The sequence below is a fragment of the Rattus norvegicus genome, chromosome X, assembly GCF_021556685.1.
Source record: "Rattus norvegicus strain SHRSP/BbbUtx chromosome X, alternate assembly SHRSP_T2T, whole genome shotgun sequence".
NCBI classification, from domain to species: Eukaryota; Metazoa; Chordata; class Mammalia; order Rodentia; family Muridae; genus Rattus; species Rattus norvegicus.
Genome location: NC_141554.1, coordinates 43,342,561 through 43,359,889, shown reverse-complemented (window position 1 = coordinate 43,359,889; position 17,329 = coordinate 43,342,561).

Below are 17,329 nucleotides of genomic sequence, written 5' to 3'. Positions count from 1 at the left end.
AAGGAAGTAATTGTTCACAGTCTTTATGTTTTTGAAGGTAGAAGTTCAAAGGAGTTGGGAGAAGCATAAGACAGGCAGGGTAGGTAGAACTCACAGCTTACTATAAGAAAATAAGTATTTGATCCTAAGACAATTTAAAAACGCTTGGTGGAAATTTGTTTCATATTTGTGCAATTAAATATTTTAATATAAAAGACCCAAATAAAAGGAAAAGAAAGTATATGTATTTCTCTTTTTACCACATGTTTGTTTGTTTGTTTGTTTGTTTGTTTTTAAAGAAGCATAAATGGTAGTGCTTAGTTGCAGTTTTCTGTATAATGGAAATGAAAATACATACTTCAGAAAAGGATTGAAATACACATGTACAAACAGTGCCTGACTCTGGCAGGTAATAGGTGATTAATAAATGATAACTATAACAATAAGTCTTCCACCCATATTCTCCCTCCTGCTGTGGATATTAAACTTCCCTCAAAAGAATCGTATATTAAAGGTTTGGTTCTCAGTTGGTGACACTATGTAGAGCTCATCAAGGGACTGACTCATTAATGAGTTTCTACCTGAATAGACTACAAGGAAGAAGGAGTTAGTTGAATGAAGGAGGTCATTAATGACCTGTCTTTGAAGGATATACCTTAGCTAGCCACAAAGCTTTTCATTTGTCTCTTTGCTCCTCAATTTCCATGAGAAAAGCAGCTCTGTCAGATTTCACCTTCCCATCCATATGTTTTACCCTGGAGAGATGGCTCAACATTTAAAGGGGAAGCCCTGGGTCCTGCTAAGACTGAACCCCCAGTGAACGTGATTGTTGCGGGGAGGGCTGCAATGGGGGAAGGATGGGGAGGGGAACACCCATAAAGAAGGGGAGGGGGAGGGATTAGGGGGATGTTTGCCCGGAAACCGGGAAAGGGAATAACACTCGAAATGTAAATAAGGAACACTCAAGTTAATAAATAAAAAAAAAAAGAATCGACAAATGGGATCTCATAAAACTGCAAAGCTTCTGTAAGGCAAAGGACACTGTGGTTCGGACAAAACGGCAACCAACAGATTGGGAAAAGATCTTTACCAATCCTACAACAGATAGAGGGCTAATATCCAAAATATACAAAGAACTCAAGAAGTTAGACCGCAGGGAGACAAATATCCCTATTAAAAAATGGGGTTCAGAGCTAAAGAAAGAATTCACAGCTGAGGAATGCCGAATGGCTGAGAAACACCTAAAGAAATGTTCAACATCTTTAGTCATAAGGGAAATGCAAATCAAAACAACCCTGAGATTTCACCTCACACCAGTGAGAATGGCTAAGATCAAAAACTCAGGTGACAGCAGATGCTGGCGAGGATGTGGAGAAAGAGGAACACTCCTCCATTGTTGGTGGGATTGCAGACTGGTACAACCATTCTGGAAATCAGTCTGGAGGTTCCTCAGAAAATTGGACATTGAACTACCTGAGGATCCAGCTATACCTCTCTTGGGTATATACCCAAAAGATGCCCCAACATATAAAAAAGGCAGGTGCTCCACTATGTTCATATCAGCCTTATTTATAATAGCCAGAAGCTGGAAAGAACCCAGATGCCCTTCAACAGAGGAATGGATACAGAAAATGTGGTACATCTACACAATGGAATATTACTCAGCTATCAAAAACAATGCCTTTATGAAATTCATAGACAAATGGGTGGAACTGGAAAATATCATCCTGAGTGAGGTAACCCAATCACAGAAAAACACACATGGTATGCACTCATTGTTAAGTGGCTATTAGCCCAAATACTTGAATTACCCTAGATGCATAGAACACATGAAACTCAAGACGGATGATCAAAATATGAATGCTTCACTCCTTCTTTAAAAGGGGAACAAGAATACCCTTGGCAGGGAAGAGAGAGGCAAAGATTAAAACAGACACAGAAGGAACACCCATTCAGAGCCTGCCCCACATGTGGCCCATACATATACAGCCATCCAATTAGACAAAATGGATGAAGCAAAGAAGTGCAGACCGACAGGAGCTGGATGTAGATCGCTCCTGAGAGACACAGCCAGAATACAGCAAATACAGAGGCGAATGCCAGCAGCAAACCACTGAACTGAGAATAGGACCCCCGTTGAAGGAATCAGAGAAAGAACTGGAAGAGCTTGAAGGGGCTCGAGACCCCATATGTACAACAATGCCAAGCAACCAGAGCTACCAGGGACTAAGCCACTACCTAAAGACTATACATGGACTGACCCTGGACTCTGACCTCATAGGTAGCAATGGATATCCTAGTAAGAGCACCAGTGGAAGGGGAAGCCCTTGGTCCTGCTAAGACTGAACCCCCAGTGAACTAGATTGTTGGGGGGAGGGCGGCAATGGGGGGAGGATGGGGAGGGGAACACCCATAAAGAAGGGGAGGGGAAGGGGGTTAAGGGGATGTTGGTCCAGAAACTGGGAAAGGGAATAACACTCGAAATGTAAATAAGAAATACTCAAGTTAATAAAAAAATTTAAAAAAAATAGAAAAAATATAGGTTCGAATTTGTACCTGGTCTCCTCAGAAACTTTAGCAGAATTTCAGCCAAAGAATCAAGGACTGGAAAGATTTCATATTTTATCTGTGCCACAGCTTCAGTGGTGCTGGTAGAAGGTCAGAGATGAAGGACAGTTTCCTTGTAGCAATATCAGAAGCTACACTCAAGCTGCTATACCAGTGGTTCTCAAACTCCTTAATGCTGCAACTCAATACAATTCCTCCTGTTGTAGTGACTTCCAACCATGAAATTATTTCATTGGTACTTTATAACTGTATTTTTGCTAGTTATGAATTATAATATAAATACCTGACACAGGTCTTCCTGGTTGCTGCCGCCGCAGAGAGCCCTTGGGCAGCACCCCGCGAGCAAACTTGAGCCTCGGGACCACAGGTAAGACCAACTTGTCTGCTGCAAGAGAGCTGCCTGGTGAGATCGGGACACACAGAGGCAGAGTTCATCTAGGACCAGGCACATCCTGTGTTTGCCGGAGGTCCCACGCCCGCGGATCCCGGGCCCGCAGCAGCTCTCTGCTCCCAGACCCTGTGGGAAAGACACCTCACCGCCTGATCAGGTGGGCACTCCTGAGGCTGCAGAGCTGAAGAGACCACCAACACTGCCCACCCCTGCCCACATCCCTGGCCCAAGAGGAAACTGTATAAGGCCTCTGGGCTCCCGTGGGGGAGGGCCCAGGAGCGGCAGGACCCCTGCCTGAGACACCGCCGGAACCTGAGGGAAACAGACTGGATAAACAGTTCTCTGCACCCAAATCCCGTGGGAGGGAGAGCTGAACCTTCAGAGAGGCAGACAAGCCTGGGAAACCAGAAGAGACTGCTCTCTGTACATACATCTTGGACGCCAGAGGAAAACACCAAAGGCCATCTGGAACCCTGGTGCACTGAAGCTCCCGGAAGGGGCGGCACAGGTCTTCCTGGTTGCTGCCGCTGCAGAGAGCCCGTGGGCAGCACCCCACGAGCGAACCTGAGCCTCGGGACCACAGGTAAGACCAACTTGTCTGCTGCAAGAAAGCTGCCTGGTGAACTCAAGACACAGGCCCACAGGAACAGCTGAAGACCTGTAGAGAGGAAAAACTACACGCCCGAAAGCAGAACACTCTGTCCCCATAACTGACTGAAAGAGAGGAAAACAGGTCTACAGCACTCCTGACACACAGGCTTATAGGACAGTCTAGCCACTGTCAGAAATAGCAGAACAAAGTAACACTAGAGATAATCTGATGGCGAGAGGCAAGCGCAGGAACCCAAGCAACAGAAACCAAGACTACATGCCATCATCGGAGCCCAATTCTCCCACCAAAACAAACATGGAATATCCAAACACACCAGAAAAGCAAGATCTAGTTTCAAAATCATATCTGATCATGATGCTGGAGGACTTCAAGAAAGACATGAACACACTTAGGGAAACACAGGAAAACATTAATAAACAAGTAGAAGCATACAGAGAGGAATCGCAAAAATCCCTGAAAGAATTCCAGGAAAACACAATGAAACAGTTGAAGGAATTAAAAATGGAAATAGAAGCAATCAAGAAAGAACACATGGAAACAACCCTGGATATAGAAAACCAAAAGAAGAGACAAGGAGCTGTAGATACAAGCCTCACCAACAGAATACAAGAGATGGAAGAGAGAATCTCGGGAGCAGAAGATTCCATAGAAATCATTGACTCAACTGTCAAAGATAATGTAAAGCGGAAAAAGCTACTGGTCCAAAACATACAGGAAATCCAGGACTCAATGAGAAGATCAAACCTAAGGATAATAGGTATAGAAGAGAGTGAAGACTCCCAGCTCAAAGGACCAGTAAATATCTTCAACAAAATCATAGAAGAAAACTTCCCTAACCTAAAAAAAGAGATACCCATAGGCATACAAGAAGCCTACAGAACTCCAAATAGATTGGACCAGAAAAGAAACACCTCCCGTCACATAATAGTCAAAACACCAAATGCACAAAATAAAGAAAGAATATTAAAAGCAGTAAGGGAAAAAGGTCAAGTAACATATAAAGGCAGACCTATCAGAATCACACCAGACTTCTCGCCAGAAACTATGAAGGCCAGAAGATCCTGGACTGATGTCATACAGACCCTAAGAGAACACAAATGCCAGCCCAGGTTACTGTATCCTGCAAAACTCTCAATTAACATAGATGGAGAAACCAAGATATTCCATGACAAAACCAAATTTACACAATATCTTTCTACAAATCCAGCACTACAAAGGATAATAAATGGTAAAGCCCAACATAAGGAGGCAAGCTATACCCTAGAAGAAGCAAGAAACTAATCGTCTTGGCAACAAAACAAAGAGAATGAAAGCACACAAACATAACCTCACATCCAAATATGAATATAAGGGGAAGCAATAACCACTATTCCTTAATATCTCTCAACATCAATGGCCTCAACTCCCCAATAAAAAGAAATAGATTAACAAACTGGATACGCAACGAGGACCCTGCATTCTGCTGCCTACAGGAAAGACACCTCAGAGACAAAGACAGACACTACCTCAGAGTGAAAGGCTGGAAAACAACTTTCCAAGCAAATGGTCAGAAGAAGCAAGCTGGAGTAGCCATTCTAATATCAAATAAAATCAATTTTCAACTAAAAGTCATCAAAAAAGATAAGGAAGGACACTTCATATTCATCAAAGGAAAAATCCACCAAGATGAACTCTCAATCCTAAATATCTATGCCCCAAATACAAGGGCACCTACATATGTAAAAGAAACCTTACTAAAGCTCAAAACACACATTGGACCTCACACAATAATAGTGGGAGATTTCAACACCCCACTCTCATCAATGGACAGATCATGGAAACAGAAATTAAACAGAGATGTAGACAGACTAAGAGAAGTCATGAGCCAAACGGACCTAACGGATATTTATAGAACATTCTATCCTAAAGCAAAAGGATATAGCTTCTTCTCAGCTCCTCATGGTACTTTCTCCAAAATTGACCATATAATTGGTCAAAAAACGGGCCTCAACAGGTACAGAAAGATAGAAATAATCCCATGCGTGCTATCGGACCACCACGGCCTAAAACTGGTCTTCAATAACAATCAAGGAAGAATGTCCACATATACTTGGAAATTGAACAATGCTCTACTCAATGATAACCTGGTCAAGGAAGAAATAAAGAAATTAAAAACTTTTTAGAATTTAATGAAAATGAAGGTACAACATACCCAAACTTATGGGACACAATGAAAGCTGTGCTAAGAGGAAAACTCATAGCGCTGAGTGCCTGCAGAAAGAAACAGGAAAGAGCATATGTCAGCAGCTTGACAGCACACCTAAAAGCTCTAGAACAAAAAGAAGCAAATACACCCAGGAGGAGTAGAAGGCAGGAAATAATCAAACTCAGAGCTGAAATCAAACAAGTAGAAACAAAAAGGGCCATAGAAAGAATCAACAGAACCAAAAGTTGGTTCTTTGAGAAAATCAACAAGATAGATAAACCCTTAGCCAGACTAACGAGAGGACACAGAGAGTGCGTCCAAATTAACAAAATCAGAAATGAAAAGGGAGACATAACAACAGATTCAGAGGAAATTCAAAAAATCATCAGATCTTACTACAAAAACCTATATTCAACAAAACTTGAAAATCTTCAGGAAATGGACAATTTCCTAGACAGATACCAGGTACCGAAGTTAAATCAGGAACAGATAAACCAGTTAAACAACCCCCTAACTCCTAAGGAAATAGAAGCAGTCATTAAAGTTCTCCCAACCAAAAAGAGCCCAGGCCCAGACAGGTTTAGTGCAGAATTCTATCAAACCTTCATAGAAGACCTCATACCAATATTATCCAAACTATTCCACAAAATTGAAACAGATGGATCACTACCGAATACCTTCTACGAAGCCACAATTACTCTTATACCTAAACCACACAAAGACACAACAAAGAAAGAGAACTTCAGACCAATTTCCCTTATGAATATCGACGCAAAAATACTCAACAAAATTCTGGCAAACCGAATCCAAGAGCACATCAAAACAATCATCCACCATGATCAAGTAGGCTTCATCCCAGGCATGCAGGGATGGTTTAATATACGGAAAACCATCAACGTGATCCATTATATAAACAAACTGAAAGAACAAAACCACATGATCATTTCATTAGATGCTGAGAAAGCATTTGACAAAATTCAACACCCCTTCATGATAAAAGTCCTGGAAAGAATAGGAATTCAAGGCCCATACCTGAACATGGTAAAAGCCATATACAGCAAACCAGTTGCTAACATTAAACTAAATGGAGAGAAACTTGAAGCAATCCCACTAAAATCAGGGACTAGACAAGGCTGCCCACTCTCTCCCTACTTATTCAATATAGTTCTTGAAGTTCTAGCCAGAGCAATCAGACAACAAAAGGATGTCAAGGGGATACAGATCGGAAAAGAAGAAGTCAAAATATCACTATTTGCAGATGATATGATAGTATATTTAAGTGATCCCAAAAGTTCCACCAGAGAACTACTAAAGCTGATAAACAACTTCAGCAAACTGGCTGGGTATAAAATTAACTCAAATAAATCAGTTGCCTTCCTCTATACAAAAGAGAAACAAGCCGAGAAAGAAATTAGGGAAACGACACCCTTCATAATAGACCCAAATAATATAAAGTACCTCGGAGTGACTTTAACAAAGCAAGTAAAAGATCTGTACAATAAGAACTTCAAGACACTGAGGAAAGAAATTGAAGAAGACCTCAGAAGATGGAAAGATCTCCCATGCTCATGGATTGGCAGGATTAATATGGTAAAAATGGCCATTTTACCAAAAGCAATCTACAGATTCAATGCAATCCCCATCAAAATACCAATCCAATTCTTCAAAGAGTTAGACAGAACAATTTGCAAATTCATCTGGAATAACAAAAAACCCAGGATAGCTAAAGCTATCCTCAACAATAAAAGGACTTCAGGGGGAATCACTATCCCTGAACTCAAGCAGTATTACAGAGCAATAGTGATAAAAACTGCATGGTATTGGTACAGAGACAGACAGATAGACCAATGGAATAGAATTGAAGACCCAGAAATGAACCCACACACATATGGTCACTTGATTTTTGACAAAGGAGCCAAAACCATCCAATGGAAAAAAGATAGCATTTTCAGCAAATGGTGCTGGTTCAACTGGAGGTCAACATGTAGAAGAATGCAGATCGATCCATGCTTATCACCCTGTACAAAGCTTAAGTCCAAGTGGATCAAGGACCTCCACATCAAAGCAGACACACTCAAACTAATAGAAGAAAAACTAGGGAAGCATCTGGAACACATGGGCACTGGAAAAAATTTCCTGAACAAAACACCAATGGCTTACGCTCTAAGATCAAGAATTGACAAATGGGATCTCATAAAACTGCAAGGCTTCTGTAAGGCAAAGGACACTGTGGTTAGGACAAAACGGCAACCAACAGATTGGGAAAAGATCTTTACCAATCCTACAACAGATAGAGGCCTTATATCCAAAATATACAAAGAACTCAAGAAGTTAGACCACAGGGAAACAAATAACCCTATTAAAAAATGGGGCTCAGAGCTAAACAAAGAATTCACAGCTGAGGAATGCCGAATGGCGGAGAAACACCTAAAGAAATGTTCAACATCTTTAGTCATAAGGGAAATGCAAATCAAAACAACCCTGAGATTTCACCTCACACCAGTGAGAATGGCTAAGATCAAAAACTCAGGGGACAACAGATGCTGGCGAGGATGTGGAGAAAGAGGAACACTACTCCATTGTTGGTGGGATTGCAAACTGGTACAACCATTCTGGAAATCAGTCTGGAGGTTCCTCAGAAAATTGGACATTGAACTGCCTGAGGATCCAGCTATACCTCTCTTGGGCATATACCCAAAAGATGCCCCAACATATAAAAAAGACACGTGCTCCACTATGTTCATTGCAGCCTTATTTATAATAGCCAGAAGCTGGAAAGAACCCAGATGCCCTTCAACAGAGGAATGGATACAGAAAATGTGGTACATCTACACAATGGAATATTACTCAGCTATCAAAAACAACGACTTTATGAAATTCGTAGGCAAATGGCTGGAACTGGAAAATATCATCCTGAGTGAGCTAACCCAAACACAGAAAGACATACATGGTGTGCACTCACTGATAAGTGGCTATTAGCCCAAATGCTTGAATTACCCTAAATGCCTAGAACAAATGAAACTCAAGACAGATGATCAAAATGTGAATGGTTCACTCCTTCTTTAAAAGGGGAACAAGAATACCCTTGGCAGGGAAGAGAGAGGCAAAGATTAAAACAGAGACTGAAGGAACACCCATTCAGAGTCTGCCCCACATGTGGCCCATGCATATACAGCCATCCAATTAGACAAGATGGATAAAGCAAAGAAGTGCAGACCGACAGGAGCCGGATGTAGATCGCTCCTGAGAGACACAGCCAGAATACAACAAATACAGAGGCGAATGCCAGCAGCAAACCACTGAACTGAGAATAGGACCCCCGTTGAAGGAATCAGAGAAAGAACTGGAAGAGCTTGAAGGGGCTCGAGACCCCATATGTACAACAATGCCAAGCAACCAGAGCTTCCAGGGACTAAGCCACTACCTAAAGACTATACATGGACTGACCCTGGACTCTGACCTCATAGGTAGCAATGAATATCCTAGTAAGAGCACCAGTGGAAGGGGAAGCCCTGGGTCCTGCTAAGACTGAACCCCCAGTGAACTAGACTGTTGGGGGGAGGGGGACAATGGGGGGAGGGTGGGGAGGGGAACACCGATAAGAAAGGGGAGGGGGGAGGGGGATGTTTGCCCGGAAACTGGGAAAGGGAATAACACTCGAAATGTATATAAGAAATACTCAAGTTAATAATAAAAAAAATAATATAAATACCTAACATGCTGTGTATCTGATTTGTGACCCCAATGAAAGGGTCATTCATCCCCAAAGAGCTCATGACCCTTAGGTTGAGAACCACTATGGATATTTCTTCACACTTGCATGACAAACACTTTTACCCATTGAGGCATCTCACTAGCTCTACTTTCACACTTTTAATGCCACCTTCGAATTTTTTCAGATAACCATCAAACACCAGACGACCATGTGACTGGAAAAACACATTCTTAATGGCTAAGAGGTTATAAGTGATATATGTTTTCCAAACCACATTGAAACCTTATCTCAGTATGTCATCAAGTGTTTTTAAAAAACTAATGATAAAAGGCAGGTTTCAGGACCAAGTTTAAGAATCATGATATAAAGGTAAACAGGTTTCTTTACTTTATGATTTCTTAGTACCTTTAAAATATTAGCATATATTATGAATCCCCAGATTAAATGATTCTTCAACTAATGATCGAAATTTTAGTTCAGCTTCAAATCTATCCACTGTAACAAAGCATTTAGGGTTTCAAGGTATCTAACTCTGTCAAAATTAACTGTGATTTTGTTACACTGAGTGAGACAACATAGTCAAAGCTAAGCCCAGGCATTTTCCTCAGGCTAAAATACACTTTTTGTGAAGTGTAGCACACAGAGCTGGCATTTATGTCAAGCTAGGGTTAGTATTATCATACTTGAGATTCAGTGAGGCGCTTTCAGCAGTTTTGAAATGCAGTTTCATATTCCCAACTGTAATCGAATGACTGCCTGAGAGATCACACCCACCTTGCTAAGACCAGCACAAGTATGGAAGTAAAAACAAGTAAATATCTTTGACATAGCCCTTGGGGTGTCTTGAAATGCTCGAGCATTAAGTTAATGCAATGTGCTAACCTGAAGAAATGTGGGTCCTGCACTCCCATTCTAGTCAGAGACAAAAGTTGGTAGCATAAAATTGAGAGGTAAATGAGCCAAAGAAAAAGATGTCCATTTTTTTGTAATTGCATTGCCCCAGAGAATAAATCCCCCCACTGAGAAAGTAGTTATCTATAGAAAATGACCAAATCACAGACTCTCTGAGGGAAAGGGAAGCTTTAAACGTCATCTGGTATTATGTAGACAAAGTTGTATAATTTCTTTTTTGAGAGTGAGAGGTTTGACAATGTGGAAAAGATGCCCCAAGGGGGATAACATCTTATTATACTTACTATTTCACATTCTTTGTCAGTCTGAGATTACGACAACAAATGCATGCATTCTTCCAAGGCTGGGATTGGGAGATAGCAAAACAAAGAGGCACAGAGAACAGAGAATCCATCTCAGTGATAGCAGTAGTAGTAGCAGCTGTGGCAGCCCGACTGAGATACTATGACTGAGGTGACAGTATTCGCTGTCCAATTCCAATAACATGGTGACATAAGATGTCACAATGGACCATAGTTTGTAGCAAAAATTTTGGCTGAGGCAATTTCCAGCTTTCCTGGTGACACACTGTCAGCTACTTAAAGCTCTCATTAAGGCTTTCCCCATTTAGGTTGTCCAGTGCACAGTCCTTTTTCCAGAGAAGGAAAGTTTGTGACATGGCCTTCTGCATGGTCTCCCAGAGATTCAAGGTCAGGCTGATATCTGCGTGCCAAGTTTTTCTCCTGACACCCAAACACTGATCAAATTTCAGCAATAGTGCTGCCATTCTAGCTTGTTTTGGAAAGATGACCAAGTTCTAGAACTACACTGTGCTTTAATACCTGAAACACTGGAAGGAACCCTAAAACAGTCTGTGGGGACAGATTTTGAGAGGACTCTGAATGTCAAACTGAAGGGTAGTATACCTGTGGCTGCTCTTTTATTAGCTAATGCAGTATAGAATTAACAAAAAGAAGGGGGAAGCCCTCTCTAGTTACATAACAGATCTGTGGACAAGTGCCATGCACACTTCAAGCATCTCTGTGCCCTATCTTATGACCTTCCACGCCCTTGCTTTTTTATGTTTTAGTTTGGTTTTGGCCTCTGGACTACTTTCAAGGCCTCTAAGATCTTCTGTTATGTCAAACAGTCTACAAGCATACATATACACAAGAAAAAAGACCTGGGGGAGGGGACACAAGGGCATAGATATCTCAGAGAAGTCTCAGCAATAATGTGAGTAGATAAATACTCCTATGTCCCCCAAACTGGGGAAACACTTCTGAGGTGCATTCTGGGTACCTGAAGTTTCAAGACCTAGGTGATTTTATTCCATAAGACACATTTAATTACTTTCCCGTGGTTCCCTCGCCCTGCTTCCTGGAACTGTCTTCCAATTAAACTCTCAGTTTCTCATTTGGGGGATTATATTCAAAAGCACTCAAACTGGGGCACTTTTCTTCTCTGCGCAGCAACCTTTGGTTGAGTTTCATACATTTGGGGGGGGATTTCAAAATTAAGTTTCCATGTCCCAGAGACAGAAACTCACATTGCTCCCTATCAGTGTATGGGCATAAGTGTCCTATCCTTGGCCAACCAAATGCATCCACAGGAGAGTTTGATATAAAGAGATCAAAGTGAGAAAGCATTACCAAGAATTATCACACTGCTAAGGGTGCCAGGTACTGAGCAGTGCTACTGTGGCATGCCATGAAGCATAGCTACAATACAATATGAGGCCACAGTAAGTTAGACAGGATGAGGGAAGATGGATAACCCTCTACTCTGGGAGTCCAGTGATGCCACTTGTCTATTTTCCTAACCACAGAGCCTCCGAAACAGCTTCTCTAGCCTATGAATGTTTTCTGAACCACCAAACATTCTTTTAAATCTTTATTTATTCATGAATTTTATGTTGATATATATTTTTGACTACATGAGTGTCTGTAGACTATGTGTATGTCTGGTATCCTTGGATCCCCTAGGACTGGGCTCACAGGTTTATGAACCATCATGTGGGTACTTGGTATTTAACCTGGGCTCTCTTGAAGAGCACAGTGCTCTAAATCATCAAGCCATGTCTATAGGCCCTGTCATCAAACATTCTATAATAAATCACCAGGGGTCTAACTACCCCTTATGACAAGCTAGTTACTCTCCAAACTTCTTCCTGGAGAGGAAGCCTCCTTTTTTTGGAATTAGATTAAATCAATGTTGGTTAATACCACAAAGTAGAATAAAAAGTCTTTAGATTATTATACTACCAAAAGTAATTAATAACACAACTAGATTCAAACTATTTTGTATAACTTTTTATCTAAAGCAATCAAATTATTGTGCTGATATAATTTTAAATATTTACAGTTACAATCCATGACAATTTTATATTCTACTTGAAAGGAAGCCTCCTTGTAGTTGGACATTGACATATATCTAAGTTTGAACAATACGCAACAGTGGAAACAATACACTATTCCCAAGTCAAGCTCATAACCATTTCCCAGGCATGATCCCATCACCTCTTTCACATCTGTCAGCTGAATGCATATACAAAACTTCTAGAGGAAAGCAATCCACATCTTAAACTACTATATTGCATGGGAAATTGGATTTTTAACATATGGATTTGGGGAGCACATTCAGACTATAACGAAGCCTGGAAGTGGGTGTCCTTCATTCATAGGTGGTCTCCCACATGGCTGTGAGAGAGCTTGTACAAGTGGGTTTGCTGCCTTTCATTCTTCTGTCATGTGAAGACTTAGTGTCTTTTTTCCCTTCTGCTTTCTGCTGCAGAAGGATACACCAAGCAGGTCCTCACCTGCTTCCTCATTGATCTTGGGCTTGCCAATTTCTCAGAACTGTGCAAAATACAATTTTGTTGTTGTTGGGGTTTTTTGATAAACAGTAGGTATACTGTGAAAAATAAATTACCAATCTCAGGTTTTCTGATATAGCATCACAAACAGACTTAGATAGGCTTCACAGGTGTGATGTACGAGTTTCTGTGGCATTAAACCTATGGAAACATTACAGTTCATATATAACTGCGGCCAGCCTACCCTAAATACACAAGTTAGTTCTACTGTTTGCAATAGAAATGAAACATGTGCTATGGCAAATTCAGAACACTGGATATAATTCAGGCAGCTGGAGAGTAAAAAGGAAAGGGTACTAAGGTACTAGACCGGACTAGGTAGGGAAGTAGAGGCCAGATGAAGGACAAAACCTCACAGAGTTTTAATAACTGTAAGTTCCAACATCAAACCTACAGAGTGCAGCCAGCACATAATCGTCTCACTGTTACCACAGGAACTGTTTTCTCCTAAGCTTCAGATTATATTGCTTAGCCAAATAAATGAAAGAGAGGGTCTCAAAAATTCCATGCATGTTCTGAGGGAATACTCAGAAATTCAAAAAGTGGGGGTGGGTGGAGTGGGGGAAGCAAGAGCAGTTAACAATGATCTTTGGGGAAAAATAAGTTCTTTAACATGAAGAAAAGGTGACCTTGGAGGAAACTTCTCTACTGGTGTAAGGCAGTGACTAAGCTAACAGATACTAAAGGATATCATAGGGTGGGTCCCTTCTCCTATTTATAGAATGGCCAGACACGGAGGCTCTAAGTGGGCTCGCTTCAGTCAGGCATTCTTATATGTATCCAGCTGGGAGAGTAGAGAAGGAAAGGGCTTAAAGGAAGCTAGAATTGGTTAATGGAAACCTGCAGAAACTGACAGTCCCATTTCTCTCTATGCTCCAGGAGGCATATAGGCAATGCTAAAGAATAGAAAAAAGCTGGTTTCCAGCCAAGTGAAATCATGTTGTTTGGAAGCTCTGATCTGTCATAAGCTCAGCATAGATTCTCAGAGTTCCAGCTTCTGATTACAATGGGTGGTGGCATCATCACTTGGCAAACTTTACTGTCTTCTTGTCTGTTCAAAACAAGCCAAGTGTCAATGTGACTTTAACCATCGGGAGGAAACTAGTAAATTGTGGGAAAACAACAGGCAAATAGAGAGATAAATATAAAGCACTTTTGCATAAGGCAAGGGAAGGGTCTGCCAAAGTGGAGGAAAATTCTATTTAAAGAGATTATTTAGAAAAATACAAGCTCGACCCTTCCTATTCCAAGAATTAGGGGCTTCCCAGATGGATATACTATGATATTTTTATCTTTTTTGACTCTAATAAAATCTGTTACAGCCTTTTCTCTGTTATCACAGGCAACACCCTCCCTTATTAGTTCATTTACTGGCTTTCTTAATAGTACTATTGCACCACATTTGGAAAACCCCAGTGTATGGGCTGAACCAGCGAATCAAGCCTTTATGTTTCATGAAACTCTCACAAAAGGCCTTCCATTAAACAGCATTCACTGGAAATTACACCATTCTTAAAATTCCCTTGGGGCGAAGGACATTAGAAGTCCTGATGAAAGTGGCAGCCATCCCCAAGATGTCAGGGCAACCCTCTTATTTTCCCTACATGACAGTTCACTCCCACACCAGGAGCAGTTACATTTCATTTGGCAAGAGCCACTTCAAAGCTTATTTCTAGGGAAATGTGACTTATTAGCTCAACCTGTATATCTCCTGTGGGAACCCAAATCCTGACCTTAAGAGCTCATGCTTAGTTGATGCTTTGTTTAAGAGATGGAACTGGTAGGGTGGGGAGACATCTCAGTCAGGAAAGTGTTTATTGAACAAGCATGAGGACCTAAATCCAGATTCCCCAGCATGCACCATAAAAATATAGTAGTAATAGTACATATTTTTAAAAAACTGATACAAGACTATAATACCAGCACTGAGGAGATACAAACAGGAGGATCCCTGGGGCTTGTTAGTCAGCAAGCCTAGCCAGATGGGTGTACTTCCAATTGAATAGAAACTCTGTCTTAGAAAATAGGGTGGAAAGCTATAGAAGAGAACAGATGTCGACATCTGGCCTTGATATGCATACATGCTCACATAGTTTCATACATACCAACAAGAAAGAAGTATAATTGGGTGATCAATTTGAATGATTTATATGAAATTTATTCATAGATGAACTGCATCCACTTCTTTTAAGGTTAAAATCCTGTTTTATTGCTGTTTCTTCATTTGTTTTAGAATCTAAAAATTTCATCTCCCACTTCCTCTCAGCTCTGTTCTCCTAGATGGCTAGTGTTACCTATCAAACAATATCATTTGCAATGGCTTTGCTGGTCTAACTAACAGTATTAATAATGAGACCCTTACTGTCAGAAGCAGCATCTGGATTCTGTCAACCTGATATTTACCCTAGCCAAATGTTTGCAACTCAGCATTCAAATTCAGTTGCTTACCTGGCACTGATATTCACATTCATAGATGTCATCTGAAGCTCCATAGCCCAACACATAAATAATTACTTTAAAATGTGTCATTTCCTTTTTAATGTGTGAAAAACAAAGGGAGAAGTCCAGTAATTTGGCCAGAGACATACAAATAGCTCATAAACAAGGGACTCCTACTCAGAATTATGGCCACCTAACCCAGTACTCTGACAATTATCTCACTGTTTGCTTTTTTGTTGTCTTCTATACAGAAACTATACTCTGTGGTTTTTAATCATTTGTCTGAATTTACTGGGTCCTTAAGAATTGAAATTGATGTCTGCTTGGTTCTTTCTGTACCATCTCTGATCACCACGCATATATACATGCAGAGGATAATACCCAAGCCTTGTTTATATCCTTTGGAGTTTACTGTTCTTCTAGCAGCCCAGCTATTTTCTTTTTTTCATTAATCCATTTATTTATTCACTTTACATTCTGATCAAAGCCCACTCTCTCCTCTGCTCCCAGTCCCATGCCCACAAAGCCATCCCCCCATTACCCCTCCTCTTATCCTCAGAGGAAGGGATGTTCCTCATGGGTACCAACCCACCCTGGCGCATCAAGTTGCAGCAGGAATAAACCCAACCTCTCCCACTAAGGCCCTACATGGCAGTCCAGGTAAGGGAAGGGGATCAGGTCAGGCAACAGAGTCAGAGACAGCCACTCTGCAATTGTTAGCAAACCCACATGAAGACCAAGCTGCACATCTGGCCCAAATGAGTAGAGGACCTAAGTCCAGCCCTTGCATGCTCTTTGGTTGGTAGTTCAGCCTCTGTGAGTCTTCATGTGCCAGGCTGCCCTCTCTCTCTCCATATCTATCCAAAATAATACTTGAAGTTATAGCCAAAGCAATAAAGCAATTAAAGGAGATTGAGGGGATACGCATTGGAAAGGAAGAAGTCAGAGTATCACTATTTGCAGATAATATGATAGTATACCTAAGTGACCACAAAAAATTTACCAGAGAATTCCTACAGATGATAAACACCTTCAGCAAAGTGGCTGGATTCAAAATTAGCTCAAAAAATCAGTAGCAATACTTTATACAAGCAACAAACAGGCTGACAACAAAATTGGCGAAACAGTGCCCTTCACAAAAGTCACACATAATATAAAATCTCTTGGTGTAACTCTAACCAAGCAAGTGAAAGATCTGTATGACAAGAACTTCAAGTCTCTGAAGAAAGAAACTGAAGAAGACCTCAGAAGATGGAAAGATCTCCTATGCTCATGGATCTGTAGGATTGACAGAGTGAAAAATTACAGTCTTACCAAAAGCAATCTATAGATTCAATGCAACCCCTATCTAAATTCCATCACAATTACTCATGGATCTAGAGAGAATAATTCTTAATTTCATATGGAAGAACAAAAAATCCAGGACAGCCAAAAAAAAAAAAGATCCTGTACAATAAAAGAACTTTTGGAAATATCACTATCCCTGATTCCAAGCTGTACTATAGAGAAATAATCATAAAAACTACATGGCATTTGCATAAAAACAGACATGTTGATCAATGGAATGGAATTGAGAACCCAGAAATAAACACACACACCTAAGAACATTTGATTTTTTTTTTTTACAAAGAAACCAAAGCCATACAATGCAGGGGAAGAAAAAGCATCTTTAA